The sequence below is a fragment of the Ovis canadensis genome, chromosome 6 (genome assembly GCF_042477335.2).
Source record: "Ovis canadensis isolate MfBH-ARS-UI-01 breed Bighorn chromosome 6, ARS-UI_OviCan_v2, whole genome shotgun sequence".
NCBI lineage: Eukaryota > Metazoa > Chordata > Mammalia > Artiodactyla > Bovidae > Ovis > Ovis canadensis.
In genome coordinates, this window is record NC_091250.1 from 117,305,301 (window position 1) to 117,330,469 (window position 25,169).

General features: G+C 36.8%; 1 protein-coding gene and 1 non-coding gene across 6 annotated transcripts in view; both read left to right on the forward strand.

Annotated features, from left to right (window-relative positions):
* Positions 1–25,169, forward strand: part of ARHGAP24 (Rho GTPase activating protein 24) — a 574,044-nt gene that overhangs the window by 456,219 nt on the left and 92,656 nt on the right. The gene's annotated exons all lie outside the window — the stretch shown is intronic.
* TRNAC-ACA (transfer RNA cysteine (anticodon ACA)) lies at positions 19,264–19,335 on the forward strand. Its single transcript has one exon. It is a non-coding gene; the product is annotated as a tRNA-Cys (tRNA).

Consider the following 25,169-nt stretch of genomic DNA (forward strand, 5'->3'; position numbering starts at 1 on the left):
CTTGCTAAAATTGGTTAATGCAAAGACAAACAGAAATTCAAGAGTCAAGATATAGTTGAAAAGAGAGTTCAGAGGACCCTGAATAGGTTTGATCAAAAAGAGATTCTTGGATAGTTTGCAGTCAATCTAATTCTACCTTTCTTCATCAGACTTTTCCTTTTATCTATTAAAAAGGTAACAGACTAAGGCTAACATGAGTTTGAAATTGATGTGCTTTCTTAACTATGACATTATTATTAAATTCAGTTTTCATGTAAATCTTCAGTTATAAATATCATTTCTGTATAAGAGCTCTATCTTTCTATATTTATCTATCATCTCTCTTTTTGTTTTCTTGAGACTGTTACAAAATATGGTAGCTAATTTAAAATGTTTTAAGTATTTGAAGCCTGTTAGATTTCTGTTTTTCAGTTCTGTTGTTTTGTATGTTTCATTCCTATTGTATATTTATTACTTAATGCAGGGTGGTATAGAAAAGGCAAAAATGAGTAATGAATATAGATATCTGTTTTGAAATAAAAGTATAAGAACATAAGGGTGCATTTCATCCTAGATAAAATTATGAAATTAAGTAGGGGCAAACTATTCAGAATGTTTTTATGTTTGATAAAGACTTAATTAGGTATTTCATAAATTGTTTAAGAAAACTTATTAAATGTGCCCAAACAATATGGAGTTTAATACATTTATGTTTACTAGTAAAAGAAAAATTTTGTTCATGATTATGAGAATAAAATAATATGTAGAAAATACAGTTACAGGAATTGATAGTTAATTAAATATTAAATTAATGCATACCTCAGAGTTTTATAGTCTTTATTTGATGTTAAAATGGTTAGGAAATAACCCTATTTTGTAGCTAATAAAAATAGAATTCATAAAAGAGAAAATATCTTTGTAATATCTAGCTAAATTATCCTATTATCTATCAAGTCCATTATTTCAGTTAATTGCAAGTACTCAAAAAAGCTTTATTTTATCCCTTTAATTTTCAAGCAGGCACATATATAGACAGATATGTGTATATGTGTGTTTTGGATGCTGTAAATTATTCTAAAAGACCAACTTGCATCATTTTTAGTAGAAAGTGAATACAGTGTGCAATGAGATAATTCCTTGATAAAGATTTCAGGAAGACTATGTGTTCAGGTGTTTTAAAAAGGTAGGAACAACCATAGTATAGACCACATTTATGTATACTCTATAAGAGATAGTTAATTTTCTAAAGTTACAATTAATATTAATTGCTAATGTTTCCATCATCTCTTAAGACAGGAGAAAAATTCTACATTAAGACCCCTATTAATAAACAACAATAATTAGTGTTCATTAATAGATGAAAATTAAGCCAGACCCAGGTGATATTTCCAGTCAATTTTGAAGCAGCATTTAATTATATATACATTTTTTAGATCCTATGTTCATGTCTTTTATCTCTTATCTTGGAATAAAATAAGAAAATCTTGTCATTTTTGATCTTGTGTAATCCATTTGTTTCATTATAAAAGGGCGTAGTATTTGTTATCACAGAGAATCTTACTATCTTGAAGCTCCTCCAGTTATATCCCTTAAGAGATTAATAAAAAAGCAATGTTAAGTTTCCCCCCCTTATCTCTGATATAACATTTCTCTTACATTATGTCCATTTTCTCTACAACATTGAATTTTTCTCTTTGGCCAAGCTTTATAAGATATCAGCTTTATGAAAGCATTGAAGAAACTGTAAAAACATGGTATGAAAAATTGGCATGGCACTCAATCCAGTAAGCAATTCAGCCGAGTCCAATACCAAATGTTTCAGTGCTTGTGGAAATACTACAGAGGCTAGCTGCTGAATAAAGACGTATGGAATTTTTATCTCTAAAATATTAAGAAATACAAGACCTGTATATATTTTATTCGGAGAAGGCAATGGCACTCCACTCCAGTACTCTTGCCTGGAAAATCCCATGGACGGAGGAGACTGGTGGGCTGCAGTACATGGGGTCGCTGAGTCGGACACGACTGAGCGACTTCACTTTGACTTTTCACTTTCATGCATTGGAGAAGGAAATGGCAACCCACTCCAGTGTTCTTTCCTGGAGAACCCCAGGGATGGCGGAGCCTGGTGGGCTGCCATCTCTGGGGATGCACAGAGTTGGACACGACTGAAGCGACTTAGGAGCAGCAGCAGCATATATTTTATTGAAGCATAGTAACTATGTCTAGTAATGAGGATACTATTTTATTTGACTTTTTTTGCATAAAATAGCAACATTATGATCTTGTTCTATGAATTTTCTCTAAGACAACATAATCAGTAAAATTGTGTTCCATGCACATATCAATTGTATTAGGTTAATTCTGAAAATTACTCTTTGGGAATTTTTTTTTTTTTTGCATTACAGTGAGATACAATTTATTTCTGTCCAACACATTGCCTATCTTTATGTGTCTTGAAGATTTTTCTATGATCACCATTTAGCTGTTATATATTTATATAAATGCAACAAATGATAGTGATCAAGAAAAATGTACATTTACAGATCAGTTAGGGAAATTATCATTTGGTTCCAATAGCATTAATAAAATATAAATAGTTCAATAATCATTTTGGTTTGCTTTTATCCTCTTAAAGATGTTACTGTCATTCCTTAGATTAAATTATGTTTTCCATCTCGTGAAACTATGAGCTGTTGAAAATAAACGTGTTTTTAAAATATAAATACTAATTACTATTATAATAATTAAAAAATAGCATAAAATAGTAATTGTGCTAAGAATAGTAACCATAATAGCAAAGAGAATAATAAAATTAAATGATTTGGGGAGGCAACATTTGTATGTTTTATTTATTTTGTAATGTTAACCTTGCCATACTTTTTGTTCATTAAAATAAACAGTGGAGAATGAGTGGCTTGTGCAGGGATTTTTACATGGTTTATCTTAATCTCTGGGGTAAGTTTTCTTTCATCTCCTCAAGTCTCGGTTAGACCACAGTGAGACTGTTGAATTGTCTATTTGGTCAGAATTGTCTGTTTTGATCAAACCATGCAAATCAGTGATGCTTGTACCTTCAACTCGATGAGCATATATTGAACTACCTGGGGAAATAAGCTGGCAGTTCTGTGTCCTGAACACCTTGAGCAACTCTGTAGCTCTGGATTCCATTTCTCTACTAGAAGCTCCGCTGTATAACACAGTATGTGATAAGCTGGTGTAAAGCTTTATTTCCCCTTTCACTGTATGTACCAATTTCTGGTAGTTTCTTTCTTTCTTTTTTTTTTCTGAAAAAGTGAAAAAAGTGTTAGTTGCTCAGTCATTCTGACTCTCTGTGACCCCATGGACTGTGTAGTCTGCCAGGCTCCCCTGTCTATGGAATTCTCTAGGCAAGAATACTGGAATAGTGTTTCCTTTCCCTTCTCCAGGGGATCTTCCAGACCCAGGGATTGACCCTGGGTCTCCTGCATTACATGAATCCTTTACCATCTGAGCCACTTAAATATATATGTGTATGTGTGTGTGTGTGTGTGTGTGTGTGTGTGTAAAGACTTTATTTTTTAGAGTAGTTTTAGATTTACAAAAAAATGAAGATAAATGTAGAGTCCCATTTGCCCTTCCCTCTGCACGCATGCCTAACCTACCTCATTACCAACATTGCTCACCAAAACAGTACATTTTTAACGAGCAGGGACCTATGTTGACAAGATAGTTTCTTTGTAATTGTCTGTGACCATGAGCAATACATTCTGGTAAGTTAAAATCTCCCCTATTTAACTGATTTTCTGAGGAGTTTGATTCTGTGAAAATCAGAGCTGGCTGGTGGCAAGATAGCACACAACACTTACTTAAACATGGTGGTCTTTCCCAACAGTGACCATCTGCCTCCAAACACACATTAATGTCCGAATGGGGGAATAAATTCTGCTGAATATAATCAGCATCATAAATACTTTGATGACTTTTCAGTCAGAGAAAACATAAAAGACTGTAGACTTGGATGAGCACACAAGGCTACATGTTTTAAGGCCTGTAGTAAATTATTGCAAAATTTAGTGCTCACTCTTTTCCCCTTAAACATAATTCAGAATAGTTTATTTTGGCAATTTTAGGTCAGCTTTTAGGCCCAAATCAAAAGAATTATGCACTTATTATTATGTAAAAACTTTGTCCTTCAAAATATATCTTCTGAGTAGTATATAAGGATTAGTGTTAGTCGCTCAGTCATGCCCTACTCTTTGCAACCCCATGAACTGCAGCCGACCAGGCTCCTCAGTCCATGGATTCTCCAGGCAAGAATACTGGGGTGGATTGCCAATTCCACCTCTAGGGGATGTTCCCGACCTGGGGATCAAACCCAGGTCTCCTGCACTGGAGGCAGATTCTTTACCAAATGAGCTACAAGGGAAACCCCAGTGATCTGAATGATATGTAAATAAAAATTTACTTTGTTGATTTTCTAAAGACATACAAAAGCTTGATGAAATCTTGAAATGATGATTCCTAGTGCACAGTTTCTAATGAGGTCTAAATTCTCTTGGAAGTTTTCCTTGGGTCTTGAAGTCACCATTGGATACTTTGAATAAGGAAAAACTGTAAGTTTGAACTTGGCTTCCCAGGTGGCTCAGTGGTAAAGAATCCTCCTGCCAATGCAGAAGATACAGGAAACGCAGTCTCGATCCTTGGATCAGAAAGATCTCCTGGAGGAGGAAATGGCAACCTACTCCAGTATCCTTGCCTGGGAAATCCCATGGATTTCTTGCCTGGGAAATCCCAAGGAAAGCCTTGCAGGATATAGTCCATGGGGTTGTAAAAGAGTAGGACATGAAACAACAAATGCTTAATCAGTGGTCTTTTTCTCCCATTTTTTATCCATGATGCTATGTTCATCTTTAGACCTTCCTGATAATTAAGATGACAGCATTAGAAGTTAGTCTATCCAACTCCATCTCTGCTACTAACTATTTGCACAACATTGGCCAGTTCATTAAGCCCTTCTATTCCTTAATTAATTCCTTATAGATCAGATTAAGGAATTCCTTCTAGAATTCCTTAATTCCTGATCTATAAAGTGAAAAATATGAATATAATGATCTTTGTGGTTCTTCTGAATTCTATTGTTTAATTCTATATGTTGAAATATTTGAGTGCAATGAACAAAGATGGGAATGATAGAATATTCAAATAAGGTTCATTTTTTTAAATTAAGTTTATGAATTTTTTTCCCTAATAAAATGTGCAGGTACTTCCCTGGCAGTTCAGTGGTTAAGACTTCCTCTTCCAAAGTAACGAGTAAGATTCAGTCCCTGGTCAGGGAGCCAAGATCCCACATGCCTCAGGGCCAAAAAACCAAAACTAAAAACAGAAGCAATATTGTAACAAATTCAATAAAGACTTTAAATGTGGTCTACATTTTAAAAAATCTTTTGAAAATAAATAAAATGTGCAAAACAGTTTGAACAAGTGCCAGGCACTTTGTGAAATATAACAGCAAAAGATAAGTAAGACACTGTTCTTATCTACATGAGGGCTCCAGTGTAATGCCTGACAGTTTCTAAGAGCCAAAAACACATTGGGTGAGTGAGAACAGATCTGGGACCCAACATAATTCTTACAATTGGAGCCACACAAGGCAGGTCCAACTGACCGCCAGCTTAGTGAGTCAATCACGATGTACTGTCTACATGGCCAAGGGATCCAGGAAGCATTCTGCAAAGATTTTCTGAGGATGGAGGAGGTTTCTAATAGATGCTGATTAGAATGTAGCAACAGAGAATGTAAAGGGAAAATGCAGGTGTCAAATGGCAGGCCAGAATCAGCATATGATTGTCCAAACCCCAGTGATTGGAATGAGGTCCTGGGGTATAACTAGAGTCTCCAATGAGAGTCAAACAAGAACCAAAGCAAGATTTGCCCAGACCAGACTGAAGACCAGAGTCTTGGGCAAGACACAACTCAGCAATCCACAGCACAGAATGCCCTGCCCTGCAGCTGCCATCTTGGAGATGGAGTAGGACCTTGCTGGACTGACCCAGATTGGTGAGGAAAGACATTAAGAATATCTAAATACTTCCTTTCTGGGTTTGAATGGTCTGTATCAAGCTAATCAGCAGGAACAGATCTAGGGAACAAACAGATACAAAGGTAGAGCTGTGAGGAAGACTGTCACTTGTCCCCTTTTCTAAGCTTATCATTAAGAAGGAGGGCTCAGAGAAGAGCCCTCTGCATACAAAGAGCCTTTGTCTGCATACAAAGACGAATTTGGCAAAGATTCTTGGAAATTTGCAAGAGAAACTTCAATATGGCTAAAAGGTTTATAAGCAAGGTTTGAAGAGATGAGAATTTTGATAGATTTGTGTGGTTTTTCACCTAAGTTGACTATTGAAATCACCTGAATTGGCTTGTAAATATGGCATGGTTCCTCTCCTTTCTCAGTGATTCTAATATGCAACTGAGGTTGAAGAAATGCTCTTGGGAGACTGTTCCAACCAGAGGGAATGCCACTAGCAAAGACCCAAAGGAAAGAACAGAGTTTATTTGGGGGTCAGAGTCATCCAGCCTTGCTAGTGCAGGCGCTGGGAGAACTTGCTGGCGTGATACATTGAGGGAGAGGAAAATAATACATCATTACACGAAGAGTCGGACATGACTGAGCGACTGAACTGAACTGAACTGACGCAAACAAAGACACATGACATGACAAAACCTTGAATAATTAGCTAAGCTAGGAGAAATGAAGGAATCAAGATAGGACAAGTTCTGGGAGCCAAGTCTGATGAGAGTTTCTGGAGAAATATGGCTACCTAGTGAAAACCCAAACACACAGATAGAAGTCAGGAAAATATAAGACACTGAGAAGGCATTCAATCTCTTTTTCCTGCATTTTGGTCTTACATGATTATTTGTTGTTGTTTCAGTCACTAAGCCGTGTCCAACTCTTTTGCGACCCTATGGACTGTAGCCTGCCAGGCTCTTCTGTCCATGGAGTTTTCCAGGCCAAGATCCTGGAGTGGTTTGCCATTTTCTTCTCCAGGGAATCTTCTTGGCCCAGAGATCAAACCTGTATCTCCTGCTTGGCAGGTGGATTGTTTACCACTGAGCCACCGTGATTACGAAATACACTAAAACTATTTGTTCTAGTTTTATTGTGTGTTGAGCTATAGTTTTTCATGTACATTTAATGAAAAAACACCCTACGTCTCAAATTCTTTATTTACAAAATAGAGATTTAAAAAACAAAACTTGTTCACTTAAAACTCCTGAGGTTGTTTTGAGGACAAGTATGCAAAACATTTATTTACAGCATCTGTTCTCAAAAAAAAGCAAAAAGTGGTTAAATCTTGGGCAAAAACCTGTAGGTTAAGTTGTAATCAATAATACATGACTTAGTATTCATTTTATTAAAACTCTCAACTTACCTAATCATTACTTAGGGAATTGGCAATTCCAATTTATTTTCTATACCCTATTTTTCAAAGACATTTTGCTCAAGCTTTCTCAGGCAAATCCCTTTAAGTACTATCTGATCTTAGAAGATTTCAGTTCATTCAAATAAGAAGATGCTGAAAAGTTAATGAGGGAAAAACTTTGTGTCTGTTTTGGCTTTAAAGACCAGGGGGACAGTAAGCCACTTCAAAGCCTGTCTTTTAATCTTCTCATTGTTGAGCTCTTTGTTGTGAGGGGACAAGGGGGTGTGATTTTTATCCCTGTAATCAGTTTCTGTCAAGACAAGCTTTCTAAACATTTGTTAAGGGGGAGTTACGGAACTATTATCTGTGGTCACTGGTCTCTCACCCTTAGTTGATAAAAGGAGGGATGAGTGTCAAGTCAGCAAGCCTCTAGTCTGAGTTAGTTTTCTTCTGGAGGGTCTAGAAATGAACCCGCTATCCGCAAGCACACTTCTAGTGAGGGAAGACTGAATTTGAAACTGTCAAGTTGTGGCATGTTTGACTTCGTTCTAGAAAATATGGAAGGTAAAAATCATTGATTTTTTTTTTCCTTTTCAGAAATATTTAGAAGCTTCAATAAAGAAATGTTGAGGATGGAGGTTGGGGTTTGAGGGCAGAAAGACATTATTGTGTCAACTAAAATAGTTATATTAAAGATTTATTATTTCAGTTTATTTTCTTCTGTCTTCATATGTAAATGGTGTGTATAAATATAATCTCTAACATTTGCTACTTTGTATGTGTGAATATGGTGAAAATGGGTTCAGAAATTTTTTAATTGTATAGGTTCTTTATGTCTGTCAAGAAATTCAAATAGACTTCAAGAATGGCCTGAAGTCACCAGATAGAAGCAAACAGGGGAATAAATGAGACTTGAGAATATTTTTCTTATTTAAGGCAAATAGCCTTTTTTTTTTTTGTATTTATTCACTATTAGCCAATAAATTTTAAGAAGACATTTTAGGATTTAGTGTCTTTGCAGTACGTATTAGGTTCATTGTGATTCCTTTCGCAGAGTTTACTGTTTGTGTATGTGGCTTCAATTATAGTGTCTTAAATGCAATATAACTCCCGTAGGCTTTTAGTTTTGTAATTTACATGGATAGCCTAATTTAGGTTTATATTTCCTCTGGTAACTTAGTGTCTATGTGTAGATTTTTAAGTATACGTTTTTATTTATACTCCTTTTTAATTGTGGTCTTCAAGTAAAGACCATTTTTACAAATGCTGAATTCATAGTACGTTTTCTTTATAAACCTGTAAGTAACTAATAAGTCCAGTTTGAGGGTGGTATTAACTTTCTCAGAGAATGTAATAATGCATTTTTAGAATTTTCAAGGACATTTTGGAAGGTTATTCAATGTCTCTGAAATATAGGAATTTCGAATATATCAAAAGCACTGTTTGATCATGCACTGTATAGTTTAAATTATAAAATAAGAGGCAATGCAATAAGTGTTTAATACCTATTAATCTCTTTTTGAGCTTTCTCTAATAAAGTAAGAAGACAGTAGTTCTTCTTGGGTCTTCCATATGCTTCCAAACATTTGATAATCTCTCATTCGTGAAACCATATGGAAAACTAAAACAACAGGTTGTTATGGTTAGTACAGGGGTCATTTCTCTTAACATCTGGGCTCCTTAATTGTCTAAAGCTAGAATTAGAGAGGGTAAATTATGTTGGTTGATATTTCATCTAATGTCTTTTATGCCTCAGAGAGCAAAATCCTGGATAATTAATGCACTGCCTAGAATGAGAAGCCCTCACTTAAAGCTATGCATCTCATTCTTTATTTAAAAATTGGCATATAATGTGTTTTTAAAAATCACTACCCCTGAATACAATTAAACAAATTTCATGTATTTGTGATCTTTTGCTTCTAAGGCCCTTGTTTGAAATTTTTGGCATGTTTCAGTGATCTGGATTTAAGAAAATTCTATTTTTACTGTTTACTTGTGATGTTTATAGCTTCAGATATATTTTATATTGCATTAATTATTCTGAGCAGCAATTTTTACAGCAGTCAAAAACTTTATTAAGTCCGTCTTTTAAACTTTATTAGGTAATTATTTCAAGTGGATGAATATCCTGCCCAATTCATCCAGAAAATGTCAGAGATGTAATTAAACAAAAAGTAAATTCTATTTGGGCATAGAGTTGTATTGTAACAGGAGCTTAGTTTCCCATTCCTGCTGAGAAAGTGTTTACATTAATAGTCACCTGCAAGGTGGTAAGAGAGGCAGAATTCTCATATTTATTCAATGTGTCAGCTCTTTGTGCTAACTGCAGGTAAACTGCAAATTTATGTCTTCCTACTTAGCAAAATTGTAATTAACATTAGCATTTCTTGATAAAATAAATACTTAGGGAGAAATCTCAAAGAAATCATGTTTCCTTTTTAGTATAAAACCTCATGAAATTAGAATGAAAGAAAAATGCCTTTTATTCTGTTGTTTGCTAGGCTTAGTCACACAGTATAATATTGGGTTGGCCACAAATTTCATTCAGGTTTTTCATAACAGCTGATGAAAAGCCTGAAGAACTTTTTGGCCAACCCAATAGTATACACAGTGGTTCTGCAGTAGATATGTCAGAGAACTTTGATAACCACACGTCTTCCTTCAGTGACTGTTTAGCTGCTTGTGTACTGGTGTTTACAGAGCAAAATGGATGGAAAGTCAAGAGAAAACACTCAGTATCTGGTTAAGGTAATGCACATTCAATCTCCCAGAGTTTACACAGCAATTGAAATGGCCTCTTCTATAAATAATGCCATGCTTCCTGGTATTTCTATCATTTACAGCTTCTAGTAGCAAGAGCAACCCCAGCACAATATTTCTTAATCCTCCCAATGCCTTATGCATGTATAAATCATCTGCGCCCTGGCAGAATCTTGTCTTGACCCTCCAAGACTTTTATTGCCATTTCATTCATTTTTTATTGCCTCTTCTTTCTTCTTCTTCTTTTTTATTTCCTAAATCCACGAGCTGAAAAGAGGGTTATAGTTTTCATTTTCTTGTGAATGATGTATATATAGTTTCTTCCCCAGCATGCTGTCAGGGTTGCAGGAAAGAAAAGCTTCTCTGTTATGAAGAGCCAACTGAAGCAAATGAATCATTAGAATGATGAAAGGTCTGCTGGGGACAATCAGTGTCTTTCCTCTTAGCTGTCAGTTAACAATGACACCTAATCCTTAGCATTTACTGAGTGTAAAATAAAGGTCCTTAACCATTTTACTACCCATACTTTTAACCTGAAAATTTCCCTTCCCCCAACTTTCTTTTTTTTGTTGTAGCTTTTTAAACTTTGGCTTTTTTTTTTTTAATTAGATGAAACTAACATTTAAGATTAGTTGGAACTAAATTCATTTTCCCCTACTCTGTCATATGTTGTATTCTTGTTTTTTTTTTTTAATTATTTGGAAATCTATAAAACTTGGAAATACAATAAATTACCAATTTTCTTATTTTGGTCTTTTTCTCTCTTTTAATTGGTGGGAAATTGCTGTACAATGTTGCATTGTTTTCTGCCGTACAACAATGTGAATCAGATATATATATATATATATATATATATATATATCCCTTCCCTATTGAGCCTTCCGCCTCCTTCCTCATTCCGTTCCTCTAGGGCATCGCAGAGCATGCCCCAACTTTCTGCTCACTCTTCTCTTTCTTTCCCTCTTCCCTTTATTTTCCTGTTTTGTTTCTGGTTTTGGTCCTTAAACACATCCTTACCATGTTCTTATCATGGTAGAAATTTTGCTTTGATAGGGACTCAAGATTCAAAGATGACTACATCATTTTTGCAATGAAAGGACTTACAGCCTAGAGGGAGGCATACAGGTGCAAGCAATGAATTATAATATTCTGTGAATATGATCAGTGATAGAAGCATGAACAAACATAGACATGAAAGAAGCATCAATGAAATCTGGTTAGGACGACAAGGGTAACTTCACTGAAAGTGAAATTTTCTAGCGAGGGTCTTAAAGCTCTAATAGAAATTTTGCAAATAAATGAGTCAGGAGGAAATACATTAATAAAAACATATTCGGTAATAGCAGCTAGAATTTAAAAAAGAAAACAGGGTGAAAAGAGTGAAGTTGTGATTGAAAAGAGGACTAGAACTATTTCTGAAGTCAGATTGGATTTTTTTTCTTTCATTTTTATTGGAGCATAGTTGTTTTACAGTGTTGTGTTAGTTCCTATGGTGCAGCAAAGTGAATTAGTTATTCATATACCTATATCCGCTCTTTTTTCGACTTCCTTCCCATTTAGTGACCACAGAGCACTGAGTCGAGTTCCCTAAAGTCAGAGTGTTAAGAGCTTTGTGTACCTCTAACACTGGAGACCTTATTACCTAATGATGGATTTTTAATCTGAAGAATCATCAAATGAAATCTATCACCGCAGCACACAAAATCCATTAGGACAGGAACTTTACAGAGTTGGCAAGCATCAGTAAGTACACAGTTAGCAAATGTCTGTCCTAAAGATTGCAGACGGTCAGTGTCACAGTGGAATTGCTAATGGGAGATATCAGAGATGGGACGTGGTGAGGAGACAGTGTAGTGATCTAGGTGAGAGAGGATGACAGCCTGAGCTAGGGAAACAGGTGTTGCTTTGATGAGAACTGTGAACTGGAGAGGTGAAATGACTTTGGACATAATATTGACGAGGCTCAGGGCTTCCCTGGTGACTCAGTGATAAAGAATCGACCTGCCAATGCAGGGGAGGCGGGTTCCATCCCTGGATCGGGAAGATCCCCTGGAGAAGGAAATGAGCACCCCCTCCAGTATTCTTGCCTGGGAAATCCCATGGACAGAGGAGCCTGGCAGGCTACAGTCCGTGGGGTCACAAAGAGTTGGACATAGCAACTGAGCAACAATATTAACAGGGCTCAGTGACTGATAAAAGTCTGGAACATCAGTGGGGAGATTGAAGCATTCTGCAATAGGACTAAAGTAACTTCCAAATAAGATAAGAAAGGCAAGAGAAAATGCAGATTTGGGGGTGAAATGGATGACTCTTATTTGGTGGTGGTTTAGTCGCTAAGTTGTGTCCAACTCTTGCGATGTCATGGACTATAGCCCTCCAGGCTTCTCTGTCCATGGGATTTTCCAGGCAAGAATACTGGAGTGGATTGCCATTTCCTTCTACAGATTCTTATTTGGGGATACTTTATGTTTGCATTCAGTAGAGTACATTTCTCATCTACTTAAGAGATGGAGAAGTAAAATTAGGAACCATCACCCCAGTGTTAATAACCAAGCTGGCAGAAGCAAATGAGATTCCTCAAGAAAAGCCTCACACCAGCAGGTCACTTTTTATAGGGAAGATAATGAAAGTTATCTGACAGGAGAGGAGGAGGAGACACAACTGAAAAAAAAAAAAAGAAAAAGAAAGCAGTTCCAGGGAAAGTGTAGGTTGTCTACTCTCTCCTCTTCTCCTCCTCTATGAATAACATTCTTCTCTTGGTTTTTGAAGATACAACAGGCTTGTCTGTTACTGAAAGTAGGGGTCTTCCTGCTTAGCTCTCTGAAGCCAGTAGAGGCAACATTGATGGAAAGTTTATTTCCAAGGCCAGCAACCCTGGGGAGATAGGGAGAGTGGACTCCTGACCAAAAGTCAACCCCCACCCCCGACACACACACACACTGACAATCAGTGAGCATGAGCTTTTATAGATGGAAGGAGGGGGCTAAGTGTAGAAACAGCGCAGTCAGTTCTGATAGTCATGCGGTGAAATTGGTCACATGATGGTCTGACCAGCATCATCTTGATTGTTTTAAGTACAGCTGATCTTCAGTTCCAGGGTCAGTTTGTTCCCATTTCTCTGAGATCAGCTCTCAGAATTGTGGCAGCTTATGTTAGGACTAGTCTGATCATGGTGTAGTTAACTTCTCCCACCTGGCGGGGGTGTTGGTATCTATAAAACAGCCGAAAGGAAATGCGGCAGGATACTATCTATAGCCCTTGGAGAGAAGCTGAAGGTCCTCAACTATGCTTAATGACTAAACTATTATTATTCAGTCTTGTTGGTCTGTTTTTCTTTGTTTCTGCATTTTCTCACTTCTCGGATTAAACTTATTTCTTGGCCAAAGTTTTTCCACAGACAAAAGGCAGACTGAGGAGACGGAGGGCAAGGACCCTAGGTCCTGCTGTGTTTCACATCCACAGCATTCAGCATGAAACATGACTGATGGTGGAAATTTTGCTCATCTTCTTCTGTCAACTCTAGGCCAAGTTGAATCACTTAGGACTTTAATGACAGTAGGTGACCAAACCCCACATTATTCTTGAAAATATTTAACAGGCAGGAGACAAAACAGAGAATTGGTAAAGGGATGAAAATGAAGGACATAATTTACTTATTTATTGTTGCCAACTTCTGTGGTTTGCCAGGGAGAAGGTTACACTAGTGAGTTTAGAACCAGAACTGTCGAAGCCTGTGGAAATTTTTCTGGACTATGACCAGTTTCTCACGTTAAAGGCAGTCATCCCTAAATTCCCCTGAGCTCCAGGCAACAAAACACTCATGAAGAATCACATATAAGTAACCATGGAATCCATCCCATGCTCTCTGAGCATCTGGATTTTCCATTTTGTATTTGTTTTCCTGAGAAAACTCTTTGCAGGGGAGATTTTTTCTTTTTGGTTTTTATTTTTTGTAACTACTGATGTGGTATGTTCTGCATCAATGTTTTATGACATAATTCATATTTCTAAATCCTAATTCCTTAAAATGTATCCAGTCTGACTTCGGTGTGTGCCATCTTTGAAGTCAGCATTGAAGATGGCAATGACAACCCTGTACGCAAGACAGGAAAAAAGACACAGATGTGTATAACGGACTTTTGGACTCAGAGGGAGAGGGAGAGGGTGGGATGATTTGGGAGAATGGCATTCTAACATGTATACTATCATGTAAGAATTGAATCGCCAGTCTATGTCTGACGCAGGGTGCAGCATGCTTGGGGCTGGTGCATGGGGATGACCCAGAGAGATGTTGTGGGGAGGGAGGTGGGAGGGGGGTTCACGTTTGGGAACGCATGTAAGAATTAAAGATTTTAAAATTTAAAAAATTTTAAAAAAAGAAAATAATAATATAAATATATAATAAATATGGAGTTCTTATTTTGAAATAAATAAATAAATAAACACAAACGGTGTAACGTACGAATGAAGAGTATTATATGGAAATGTTGCTTGACAGACTTATGGGAGGTAAATGATCAACAAAATAACTTTCAAAAGCTAAGTGCTAGATCGTTCTTATTTCTTTGTATTTTGATAGTCTTTCTAGCCTACCTGCCTGATAATATGAAAATTTAATACTGGTTCCCACAACCTTTCTAAAAGATTTATAGGCCATTTCTCTCTTCCAATGGTTGTATATAGATCTCACAGTCTATAGTGATCGATTACCTTAATTCCACAGTAGAGTGTACTTCAATGTAACATTAATGGCTTCTGTGACTAAATTCATAAGAATAATTACCTTATTGAAACAAAAATGCAGGAACAAAAGAGCTCCCACTCCTAAGGAAGTATGTGCCTCTTGATATCAGGTGTAGCTAAATAAATAAAATATTTGATATGATATTTAAACCAAATTTATCTGTATTAATGAAGTGGTAGAAATATAACAGGAATATTTTCTGTAATTTATTTTGTTAACATTGGGCTTCCCAGGTGGCTCAGGGGAGCCACCTGCCAGGCAGGAGATGTAGGTTCGATCCCTGGGTTGGGAAGATTCCCCTGGAGAAGAAAATGGCAACCCACTCCAGTATTCTTGCCTGGGAAATCCCATGGACAGAGAAGCCTGGCAGGCTACTGTCCAAGGGGTCACAAAAAGTTGGACACAGCTGAGTGACTAAGGACAAGCACCTTCTGCAACCTCATGCCAGAAATTCTCACCTCCTGAAGTTTCCCCAATAATGTTGTTATAGAATTTCTGTGTAGAAGTGGCTCATATCTAGAATGTGTTTAGAAGTGGGTACCAGATTCCTCTTCTTAAAGTTTCACTTCCAGAGCAAGCAGTGTGTTTCTTTGCTTGTTTGAGGGTCATAGAGATTAAGTTCCTTTATCCCAGTACCTTTTGCCCCTTCACTTTCTCTGTCTTCTCCTGATGCTCAGAGGCCCTGACAGGGTTGCATGTTTGCTGTCTCAACCATCCTTCCAGATCCCAGTGTTGCAATTGTCTGCTTCCGCTCTGGGTATCTCTTTTGAATGTCACTTAATTGCAATGTTCTTTCTCATTTCTCTATTGAAATACAGAATTGTCGGCAGCACTGCTCAAGACGTAATATCCTTTGCAGGACCTATCACGCCCCAATGTTAGAGTGAAGACTTTGTTCCCCATGAGCTCAGGATGCACTTTGAACTCTCAAAACCTTTCATGCAGTTTGGTTTTAACATCTCTTATACACTTTATTCAAACCCTCTGCCTTAGATGTACTATATGAACCAAACTGAGGAAGATATGATTAAAAGGAAACGGGTGCTGTATCACCTGATCGTTTCTCCTCTTTAGCAGTTATCCACTCCTGCGGGACACATGGATGTCTCAATCTTTTTTTCCCACAGGTTGAGTTCTTTCTTGGAAGGATGCAGAGTCACACGCCAAATCAGTCCCTGTTCCACCATACTCTCAGTTTGAATGCTAGTGTGAACACAGATCAATTTTCAGGCAGAAGCACCACCCACTTCAAATCAATATTCATTCAAAAGACATGTGTGAGGGAAACCACTCTAAATACTGCATGTGATCAGATTTTTTTTCTTATTTAGTTGTGCGTTATATGCGTTATTTAAGGAATGCATACACCAGCTTTTCTTCACTAACATTGATCATAGTGGTAAATGTGACCCCAAGATATTATTAGGTTCAGTTATCTGTTTAAACTCTAGTGTTAAGGAATGATGGATTATTGTTCTTATTTCTAATATTAAAAAAAGAAGTAACTGACTTTATGGCAACAAACACGGTAATTTAGGTAAAGAACCCACCTGCTAATGCAGGAGACATAAGAGATCCCTGGGTCAGGAAGCTCCCCTGGAGGAGAGCATGGCAACCCACTCCAGTATTCTTGCCTGGAGTGGAGGAGCCTGACGGGCTACAGTCCATGGAATCACAAAGAGTCGGACACGACTGCAGTGACTTAGCACACACGCAGACATCTAAAGATATGGAGAGAAAAATTTCACAGGGACTCAAAAGGGTGATTAACCAATGGCAAATGACAAAGCTACAGCAATTTAGTAATGAGTCTGATGTTCTTTATGCGAGGGGAATCAACCCATGGATTGGGAGAGCATAGCGCCTCACAATGGTGGAACAGTATTCCTGAGGGTCATGGCAGGAACCTGTTTTAGGAGCTGGAGAAACTGTCATGCTGGAGCAGGACACGATTAGCTAGGAGGTCAAGGGTTTCCTTATAAGGCTGGCAGGTCCCATTTTCTAGAGTAAGCTGATTTGGAGGGTTGTGATTGGTGTTAGATTTCTATGACAGTGAGGCATTTCCGTAAGTGCATGCTGAGTTCATTCTGATTTGTGACCTGGGCCAGGCTGCTGGAAGCCCTGCATTTTGGGGTCCGGATACACAAATTAATGTTATCACCAGTATTAACATGAAACCAACAGTTTCCCACTTTTCTCTCCCCATAACTCTCATCTTACTGCTTTTCTTATTCCTTTACTTTCCTCTCCATCCATTCATATATTTTTTCTTTCTCATTTATCTTTTTCATTCTTTATGATACTTTCTCATCATCTACTCTTCTTCCTATGGTTTTCCAGTTTTCTTCTTTTCTTTTTTCAACTTGAAGTGTGGTTAAATTGAGAGGAAGAGCAAGACAAGTGAGGAAGGAAAAGAAACGCTCAGCAGTGGGGGAAGATAACATTGTGTGTGTGTGTGTGTGTGTGTGTGTGTGCGTGCATGCACACGTGCACACACGTGTATCCACTCTTAGTTGACTCAGGGGTTCAGATGGACGAGGCATAAGAAATGTTTCCTATATAGCAATTTACTGCTCATATTTTTTGGTTAGATGTTTTGTTTGTCCTTTAGGGGAACTTTTTCATGGGAGGGATTGGGATTTGGTTTGGTTTGTTCATTTTGGTTTTAGGAAAGATCTCTAAATGAAATTGAGCCTCAAAATATTAAACTGTTACTATCTTTCTTGAAATGCCTTTTTAAAAACTATTGTTCTTCTTCTGAGGCCAATGATTATACTCTTGTTTGAAGAACTATCAATAGAAAAATGTCATCTCCATCTTACACATGAAGAAAATGGGCCCAAGGAGTTTCAGCAAGTGGCACATGACTACATGAATGCTGGGTCCAGAACTCTCGATAAAACTTCAACATGATTTTCTTGAATTACCAATAGTATTGTATTCCAAGACACTTTGCACAGAGCACTATCAGCTTCGTGCCTAAACGTGGGTGCATATACCCTCTTAGGTATGCATTTGTACTCACATGGTCACACCCTGTTCATTGATTATAGAACAAGATGACTGCCTCAGGCTAGAGTTCATGAGATGTCCTTTCTGAGTAGTTTAGTCTAGGATACATGTAATATTAAAAAGTGCATTTACAAAGAAAATTATCAGGATGTGAACATGAATAAAGACTGATGCATTTTCAAAAAAATCAAGCCAGGATAGTTGATCAACTGGCAGAATTAGGATCTCAGTGGTTCACCACATTTCTTAAGAAAATACAAACAGCTAGCAAGATGTAAAAGAGTTAATCAAATCAGTCTTACTGGGATTTAATATGTGTCTAAGATTTTTAGTGGCTTAAAGAAAAACTGATGGATCCTGTATTAAAAAATATAATCAGATAACTTTTCTGGAAATTCTTAAAGCAGCAGCTTGTTAGTAAAATGTCTAAAGTTAAAACTACTCTTTTCTCTGTTTTGTGAAGAAAAAAAAATCTTTAGAGGGAATAAGAATTTCTCTACTACATAGATTGCTTGAAATTTACTTATAGAATGTAAATAAGAAAAGAACAAGACTATATTGGTAACTAAAATAACATTGTACCTCCTTTGCTCTGGGGACAAGGTCAGTTAATCAGTAATTGGATTGGCCGTGTTACAGGCACTGTTCAGGAGGACCTTTCAGTTCCTATCTTCACTTCATCTGCACACTTTCAGAGGTCACTGTTTCTTTTCTTTACTTTTTGTATGACGACTTCCATTATGCAGAGGTAGAATCAACAAGGAAAAGGAAGATGGAGAAATTATTCTTTAAAGGTGAAAAGGTAGCAAGATAGTAGCCAGTGATAAAGACATAAGGCTGAGATTGTGTGGGGAAAATAATTTAAGTTCTGGAAACAAAATCTACTTTGAGATATCATCTGGTCAGCTTCCAGGAAAAATTAAATTTAAACCAAACAGTAAATTAAGTCTAATTTCAATACTCTTCAAAATTCCAAAACACCTTTGAACTTCAGATCGCCATCGGTAATATATAATACTATTTAAAGTAGTCCGTATCCATTAAGATAATATTTTTAAAATGTGACAAGCCTTACATGAGAAAGATATTCACAGAATAATGAAGATTATAAAATTATCAATGGAGCAATGTCTACTAAGTTCTGCAACATTAAAATGGGCTAACATGATAAAGAAACCAGAAGAACAAAAAGAATGTGTGCTTTAAAGTGCTTATGCTTCCAGCCATGGTGCAAAGCAAAATTGGAGCAAACATAGAAATTATTGAACAAAAAAACATAGTCTAGCTGTTTCTAGACTGTTTGACAATGTCCACCTGCTAATCTATATATTTACATGTTCTCAATATCACATGAGGGCTTCCCTGGTGGCTTAGAGGGTAAAGTGTCTGCCTACAATGCAGGAGACCCGGGTTCAATCCCTGGGTAGGGAAGATCCCCTGGAGAAGGGAATGGTAACCCACTCCAGTACTCTTGCCTGGAAAATCCCATGGACTGAGAAGCCTGGTAGGCTACAGTCCATGGGGTCGCAAAGAGTTGGACATGACTGAGCGACTTCACTTTCAATATCACATGGGGCTTCCCTGGTGGGAAAGAATCAGACAGTAAAGAATCTACCTGCAATGCAGGAGACCCGATTCGATCCCTGGGTCAGGAAGATCCCTGGAGGAGGAAATGGCAACCCACTCCAGTATTCTTGCCTAGAGAATTCCATGGACAGAGGAGCCTGGTGGGCTAAAGTAGGCCATGGGGTCACAAAGAGTTGGACATGACTGAGTGACTAACACACACAATATCAGATGCATCCTTCCTTTCCATCAGCATATTTTCTTCTCTTAACTGTTCAGGATAGATGGGCTAATCATTTTGACTGAGTCTGAGAAGGAATAGAGTATGCAGCAAATACAATTAATATTCATTTATATGCAAAGCTAAGTAATATGAGGAATTTAAAGTTGTCTTATCCTGCAGATCACTTTTAATACCAAAACTTTCTTCATACAGAAGAAAGAGTGATCCTGGCACCACAGGGTCACGAGATTCTGCTGGGGTCCCAGAAATGCTGAGCCCGGGCTTCCAGACCTGATGGCTTTCCATTGAACAAAATCAGTCTTCCAAATTCCACTCATGCTTGAACTCTACACTGCTGATTTTCTCTTGCAATAGGAGAAAAGGACAGCTTCCTTTAGAAAGAAGAGAGGGTATCTGTAAGATAAATTTGTAGAGTATCATGGCCATACAGTTGAAACTCTCTTTACCACTATGTTTGGAGTAGGAGATGTTCAGTTAATTAATCCACTGAAAATGTTGGCTAAAGTAGGGAACTGTGAAACAGGACATACACGATTTCGTATCAATTCAAAACATTTAAGTTTATATGCAGTTCCCAATTTTGATGTGAGACTGGGCTCTTTGAATAGGAACATAATGACTAGTTTTCTTCTTGTCTTTTTATCACTTGCAAAATTTAGCACTTGCCATTTTCATATTCAGTTTCTTTACAAAGTAATATAAGCTCAGAATCTTCCTAGATTTCTATGATTTGTTTTTAAAGTCAGGTCAATATATTGAGGTGTGATTTTTTTTTTTAAGAAAAAACCAATTATTACTTTGGTCTTGCTCAGTTCAGTTCAGTTCAGTTGCTCAGTCGTGTCCGACTCTTTGCGACCCCATGAATCGCAGCACGCCAGGCCTCCCTATCCATCACCAACTTCCGGAGTTCACTCAGACTCACGTCCATCACATCTAACTTAATAATGACTTTATGTCAGTCTTATACAACAAATCCTTAAACTCATTTTCATAGGACCACCTCTCTTTGTTTTTTGCCTCCATGTTTGATCGCTTCATGTTACATATACTACACAGTAATATTTATGAAACACTACATCAAACCATTTTTCTATAAGTATTGGAATGAAGTAAATGTTTTTAGGTCAAATAAATTTATGAAATGCTATAGCAAGTTATGCAAGTTTCCTGGCCGAATAACTTTTTCCTGGCATTTGCAACAAGTCTGACTTGCAAGAAACACAATTTACCCAGCTGATGGAAGCAGAATTAGACAGATCTACAAGAAGGAAGCCAGCCACAAAACTTATTCAAGTCCTGTGAGGAAAAATGAATCTGTTTTATAGAGGGAAATGGAGAACATTGGTTACCCAAGACACCAAGGGAAGCTAGTGAAGAAACTCTCTTATATATTATTTATTATGCCAAGCTTATGAAAATTCTGCATCCTATATAGGTATTTCTTTATATATATATAAATATAAAGTTGTCCTCATCCATAAACTGCAGAATAAATACTCTAAAAACACTCTCTTCTGTATGGCATACAACTGTCCTCAGGGTTCTATCTGCCATGTCTCTTTTCTTTCTCCTTTATTTTTTTTCTAACCACATTTGGCAAAAAAAAAAAAAAAAATTTCACCTATGAATACATTTTTAATTTTCAAGGTTAAGCCTTCAGGCCTTAGAAATGTTGTTTATCTTCTGGGGCGTACTCAAAGGAAAGATGTTGCTAATCTAGAGAAAACAGAGTCAATTTTGCTCCCTGTAGGAAGAAGAGTGTTCTTACATCATTCTAAACTTCTGCAACATCATGTTTTGTTGATACAAAATCATGATAACTTAAACAGTCATCTCCTATCAAATTATCTAAGGACAATTTTGGTGGTGTTATTCAAGCAAGGGTATTTTATGGTCAGACTGTTTTAGGTAAGACTATTTTGTGTCAGCTGAGCATAGTGAACATAAGTACTTTTCCCAGTAACAAGTGACTCTTGGATGTCAAAAAGGTACTCAGTGTTTCTGAACTTCAGTTATCTCATCTGTATAATAGACATTATAAAACCTTTATTGCAGAATTATTGGGAGAATTAAATACAGTAAAATGTGTAAAAATGCCAAACACAGTGCGTGGCAGCCATATAGTTGGTGTACAATAAATATGACTTTTCCCTTTTGATTACACTCACCATGTGACCTCTCAGTGCCGACAGTGACCTTCATTCTTAAAGGCAAAGTTAACCTTTTACTATTTATACCTATCTTAATATGTTATGGGCTTCTCTGGTGGCTCAGCTGGTAAAGAATCCGCCTCCAATGCAAGAGACCCTGGTTCGATCCCTGAGTTGGGAAGATCCCCTGAAGAAGGGAATGACTACACACTCCAGTTTTCTGGCCTGGAGAATTCCATGGACTGTATAGTCCATTGTGTCACAAAGAATCAGACACAACTGAGCAGCTCTCACTTTCATGGCAGCTTTAACATATGAAGTGCAGTCACCTTGTTCTTCTCTTGATTGAAGAAATCTTTCCAAGACCGATTACTTAACTTCTTCTAGGTTAGTCATATTTTCTTATTTGTTTTGGGTTCTAGAAATATGTCAGAAAAAATAAGAAAAATAAATGATTTACCAACCTGAGTTGCCCATCATCAAAGGCAATTATTTATGTTATGGAGATCTCTCTTCAATTTAACTTCATTCCTTCATATTGAAAGAGGAGAAATAGAAAGTTGTAATGGTTTGTTTCTTGTCAGAATCCATTATGGGAAATCATAGAGCAAAAAATAACTGAAAAGAACCTTGAAACTGTAAGAAATCTTTCTTACATTTCGATTACCTGTCGTCTAGTAGACTAGATGGAACAGACTCGGCAGACCATTTGATGGGTGAACAGATTTTTACCTGCTGTTTTAGAATCCTAGGCAGAAGACATTATATTATAGGATCAATAATGTTTGCTAGGTGATAGTTTGCCTCCTTGAAAAGCACGTTTTATTTACTCAGCAAGTAACTTGAAAACTTTCATGGGAAAGTAATTAAGCCAAATAATACAGTAGTTGCATTAGCAACTTTATTGTACTCCTGCTCCTTCAAGAATCTCAGTTAGCAGCCAAGAAGTTATTTGTTTGCCAAACAGAAAGTAAATATTTATTGTAGACTTACTGATCATAAGAGATGGTTCATTCTGTTGGCAATCTCTCTGTGTGTGTCTGTGTAGTCGCTTCAGTCGTGTCTGACTCTTTGCAACCCCATGGACTGTAGCCCACCAGGCTCCTCTGTCCATGGGATTCTCCAGGCAACAATACTCTTTGTTTACCAAACTATATATGGCATTTGGGTTATGTTGACTGCATCATACTCTTCAGGGTATATTTAATGTGTAACACTTCCATTGTGGTAGAGACTCTTGAAGATTTTAAAGTCTCTATTAACCCAGGCAGCACACAGAGTTAACAAATGAAGCCTACTGGTCCATCTAATTTAGAGATTATGATATTTTCTTTCCCAGGAAGTTTGGTTTCCAAATGATCACATTGAGGGGATCTAGTGTCTTTATACTTGTACATTCCAATGTAGGTTGATACAACATCACAGTTCTCTGTCTCAAATAACCTTTCAGCTTTTAACTGGCCACTCGTTTTTAAGGTTGGCTGAGAGCAGAAAATAAAACATCCATGGTCTGGTAATCATGGTCTGGTAATCATAGGTTGCCCTTGTTTGTAACATGTTCCCCTTCGCTTGAGTCACAGATCTGCTTTAAAAAGCAGATCAATCCTGTCTGGAACAAAATATTAATCAGATGTGACCAGAGTTTTGAAATTTGATGAAAACATAAAACTTTCTAGTTGAAACTGACCCACACTTTGTGAAAGATTTAATTGTTCTGTCCCACATCTCAGTTTTTGTTGTTGTTGGGTTTTTTTTTGTCTCTAGTAAACAGGGTATTTTCATGTATGATTTAAAAATAATCAACTGAGGATGTAACTGAGAGTGCATTGAAAAATATTTCTCTTTTGAATTTATTGAAAATATCAAAAACACTATGTTTAACTTTTTCTTAAATGAGAAACTTTGTATACTTCTAGATTGCATGTAAGAGAGGAGAGCAAGGTCAAAGAATTTTTCTAATTAACTGAATATTTTGATCTTTGGTTAAAAGCATCTAAAATCTAAAATTCTTCTGATATATGCTGGACCTATGGCAATGCTAAAAGCACTGATATATATACTATGTTTGATTTTACTGAAGCTAGGCTATTACAACTTAAAAATGAGCTTTTAGTTTTGGTTCTTATTAAAAATCTTATAGTTGGTTCACCTCAGGATTCTTGTGCTGGATAGCCATAATATTTTGGTGTTCTCCTTCCAGAATATAGTTCAATACGTATAAAAATTTTACTAAGTTAACTCTATAGAGAGATATATTTGAAAACTTCCACTATTTGTAATGTGAAGTACAACCTCAAGACTTAAAACTGCTGACAGTTTGAAGTATTCCTGAAAAGCTAAAACCAAACCAAACAAAAGCAAACGAACAAAAACATAGGGTTTTAAAAACATCAAAATTACTCTAGGAGCTTTTTTAAAAATACAAATTTGTGGCCATATCCTCAAATATCAAGATGTGAGGTAGCATCTGCATATCACCTTTTCTTGGCATTTTTGTAAAACATTTTTAAATATTGAGGTTCTGGGAGATCCTGCAGAAGTTAACTCTATTTACCTTAGTGTAACCTGTAGTTTCTCAGATGGATTTGATCCTGGATAATTTTTTTTTTTTTCTGTCAATGGCACTTTATATTTTAAATCAACTAAGGCATAGTTGATTTACAATGTTGTGTTAGTTTTAGGTGTACAGCATAGTGATTCAGCTATAAAATATATATATACACACCTACATACTTTTTCAGGTCCTTTTCCCATATTGGTTCTTACAAAATATTGAGTATAAAACTAGACTGTGAAATCTATTTTCTCCAGAATGTCCTTTGAGAAATGCTGCTGAATAAAATTGGACAAGATCCAAATTGTTGTTTACATCAGTACTGCTTTCTAATGCCATATGATTATAACATATTTGAGAATGTGCCACATTCAAAGCTATTGAAAACATTTTACCTCCATTTAGACCTATGAATGGAATGTTTCTATTGCCTGAATGGTGTCTAAAAATTAAATACTGAAGAGTCACATTACTTTTGTGTGAAATGGAGTATATCCTGCCATATCAATAAACAATGATGTCACAGCCCTCAGGGATTCCGGCCCTCCAAATATGAATTTCTGAGCCCAGGAAGAATAGTGCCTGCTATGTGGCAGCCAGTGAGCTGCCACAGTGAGCTGCTGCCACTCCCTACGGTGAGGGAGGAACTAAGGATGTGAAAAATCAAATCTCAGGATGCTGGCCCCAGACAGCTGAGATGCACGTGAAAGGAATGATTTCAGTGATTTCTGGTTGAACATCAGATTGTTGC